General features: G+C 33.7%; 1 protein-coding gene across 1 annotated transcript in view; it reads right to left on the bottom strand.

The window, feature by feature from the left end:
• LOC101591665 (UDP-glucuronosyltransferase 2B31-like) overlaps positions 1–3,582 on the bottom strand; it is a 210,242-nt gene that overhangs the window by 88,695 nt on the left and 117,965 nt on the right. The window lies entirely within an intron of this gene.

Below are 3,582 nucleotides of genomic sequence, written 5' to 3'. Positions count from 1 at the left end.
TGAAGTAAATTTTATTCCAAGGAATGACTCATCAATAAATACTAAGCTGAGAAGAAAAAGAAATTGTAAGACATAGGGAAAAAGAAAAACATGAAAACATAGAGAATTAAGCAATTTCATTTAAAAAAAAAGGTGAAAGAAAACTAAAGTCAAGAACAAAAATTTAAAATTTTTTGAAAGCATGTTGTAATATTCAATCATATTTTCCATCTTGTATAACTGTATCTGTTAATTTGCACAACAGATTAGATGATAAAAAGAGATAATATATCAATCACTGTTAATCAGCTATTCTTGTTTTAAAAATCTGTAACGTATGTATTGTTACATGTTACCCTGTTTCTGTCTTTACTTGTGTTTTTCTTGCTCTTTCTTTTATTCTTCAAAATAAAAGAAAATTGTAATGAAAAAAAAAAAGAAAACAACATCTAACCCAGACTGATGTGCACTGCAAAACCATATAACAAATTGAGTGGTGAGATAAGATCCTTGCATGACAAACAATAACTGAAGAAATTCATGATCACCAAACCAAGCCTACAAAGACTGTTTGATAGGTCAAGATTCAAATTTTCCCAGGCACCTTTCCCCAAACACTCTCCCTCTTGGATTCTTAGGCACCCTGCACTGCAAAATCTCTCCCCCTTCTTCCAAAGCAGAGCCAAAATCATAACTGCAGAACAGATCCACCTGACTGTGCCCTGGGTAAACAACCACAAAACTCTCCTTTGTTAACATTAAAGGTCCCACACAAGTCAGGTAGCCCTGCAAAGATTAGCTCTCCTTCATCCATTCCAGCCATTGATCACCCTCTCTATAAGATCCTAAAATGTCCCTGCGCTCCCCCGTTTGTTCACTGATGTCTTGGTCTTCTAGACATCCAGGCTGCTTGATGTCCCCAATATATCGTTTACTTATGTAAGAGTGCCTGGACTGATCGATTCTGTGGGTTCATACCTAACACTATTGACAGATATTCTAGAAAGAGACAGAGTGGAAACAGCTTCAAGAGCAATAGAAAGAAACCACAAAACAGAGTAATTAAAAAGTTGGGAAGTACAGAGCCTATATCAGGAAAATTACATGACAAACGTAAGCCAATACATAGGTTATAGACATCAACGTAAACAGCCTCATTTCACCCAATCAAAAGAAACAGACTAGCAGATTGGATTAAGAAACAAGATTCAATAATATGTTACATATAAAAAACACATTTAACTCAAATGCAAATTCATAGACTAAAACTCACAAGTTGAAAAATAATTCTCCATGTCACAGTAAATCAGAAAAATGCACCGGTAGCTATTCTGTTCCTTGCAATATTAATTTTAAACCAAAAATCATCCAAAGAGATAAAAGAAGGTACTACATACTTGTTAAGGAAAACTGTAAGAGGAAGAGATAACAATTATAAATATGTATGCACCCAATGCAAGAGCAATCACTGACATAAGACAAATTTTAACAGGCATATAAAATCAATGGAGCAATAAAAGAATTGTAATGAGGGACTTTAACATACCACTACCACAAAGAAATAGATCAACTAGGCAAAAAATTAGCACATAACACAACTAAACTAGAAATATGAAGAAATAGACTTGGTAGAACTTCTCAGAGTGTTTCACCCAGCAACAGCAGATCACATATTCTTCTCAGCTGCACATGGCTGTTCTCAAAAAAGAACATACTGAAGCACAGAGAACTCTAAAATAATTGCAAAGGAATTAAAATTATCCTATATGTACGATTAGACCACAGTGCAATAAAACAGGAAATTATTGACAAAAGAAACAACATAAACACATGAAAATTAAATAGCAACCTCTTAAGCAACCAGTGGGTCACACATGATATGAAAGAAAAAAATTAAATATATTTACAACCAAAGAAAAATGCAGATACAACTTTGGAGTGCAGTGAAAGCCGTATTAAGAGGAAATTTATAGCAGTAAATTTGCATATTAGGAAAACAGAACAAGCTCAAATAAATTAAACCCAGAAGATCATCAATACTTAGCGCTAAAATCTTACTCTCATGGGGTGAAAAACACAGAAGAAATCAACACTTTCTTAGATACAAATGAAATGCCAATAATAGGAGATGAAATGAAAAATGTAATAAATTTCTACCAAAAAAGAAAAGATCAGGTGATCTTATGCTGCTGGTCAACCTTCTGGAAAAAGAACAGCAAGTCAAGCCTAAAGCACAAAGATAAGAAATTATAAAAATTAAAGTAGAAATTAATGAAATGGAGTTAAGGAAAACAGTGAAAAGAATAAATGAATGACAGTTCATTCTTGGAAAGAATAATGAAAATTGATAAAACTTTAGCCAGCCTAATCAAAACAAGGAAAAAAAATAATTCATGCAATAAGAAATGAAGAGGATGAAATAGCTACAGAACCTAGAGAAATTCAGAACATCAATACTAACGTCCAAAACCTTTTCTCTCAGGAAATGAACAATTTTTGAGTTACAAATGACATTCCAATAATGGGAAATCAAATGGAAAATGTAACAAAAACCTACCAACAAAGAAAAGCGCAGGTCCAAATGGATTCGCAGCAGAATTATACAAGAAATTTAGAGAAAATTTAATGCCTACTTTTCTCAAACTCTTCAGTGAGTTTGCCTCCTCCTGCCTCCTCCTGCCTCATCTGGCCTCATCCTGCATCATCCTGCCTCATCCATTTGAAGAAAACTTTCTTCAAATTTACGTGAAACCAGAAGAGATGCAGCATATCAAAAGCAACCTGGAGAAGAAAAGAAAGGCAGGAAGTATCAAAATCCCTGACCTGAAATTATACTGTAAAGGTACTCCGGAAAAATTGGCATGGTCCTGGCCTACAGACAGACCTGAGGATCAATGGAACAGATTATAAGATGCATATACAACTGCAAACACACTCAGCCAGTTTATCTTTGATAAAGGAGCCAAATATGTTTACTGGAAGAAAGATAGCCTCTTTATAAATGGTGCTGAAAAAACTAACTTTCCACATCTCAAGGCTTAAAATTAGACTCATGTTTATCACCATACACTAAACTTCAGTCAAAGTGGATAAAAGATTTAAATATTAGAACAGATACGCTAAATCTTCTATAAGGAAATGTAGGTAGAAGCCTTAAGACATAGGGTTGAAAAGATAGGTCATTAAAATCATGCACAGGAAACACTTTAAAGAATCAAAAACTGAGATCTCTTCTTCTCAAAAAACTTTCTGTACTTCAAAGGAAATCTTCAACAGAGTTAAAAGAAAACCAATCAAGAAAGAATTATAGCCAACTGTCCCTGCAACAAAAGCCTTCTATCTAGAACATGTAAAGAATTTTTTAAAAATTAGACCTCAAAATCAAAAACTCAATCCAAGAATGTACACCTTAAATGAATACTTTTCAGATGAAGAAATACAAATAGGAAGTAAATATATGAAAAAATGTTCAACATTATTGGTCATTTGAGAAATTCAAATTAACACAGCACTGAGATTTCATCTCACCAAAGAAAGAATGGCTAACATCAAGAAGTCAGCCAGTAACAGATGCTGCAGGACTGAAGAGATGGAACCATTCTA

The sequence above is a fragment of the Octodon degus genome, unplaced genomic scaffold, assembly GCF_000260255.1.
Source record: "Octodon degus isolate 3935 unplaced genomic scaffold, OctDeg1.0 scaffold00499, whole genome shotgun sequence".
NCBI classification, from domain to species: Eukaryota; Metazoa; Chordata; class Mammalia; order Rodentia; family Octodontidae; genus Octodon; species Octodon degus.
This window is presented reverse-complemented; position numbering and strand designations above follow the sequence as displayed.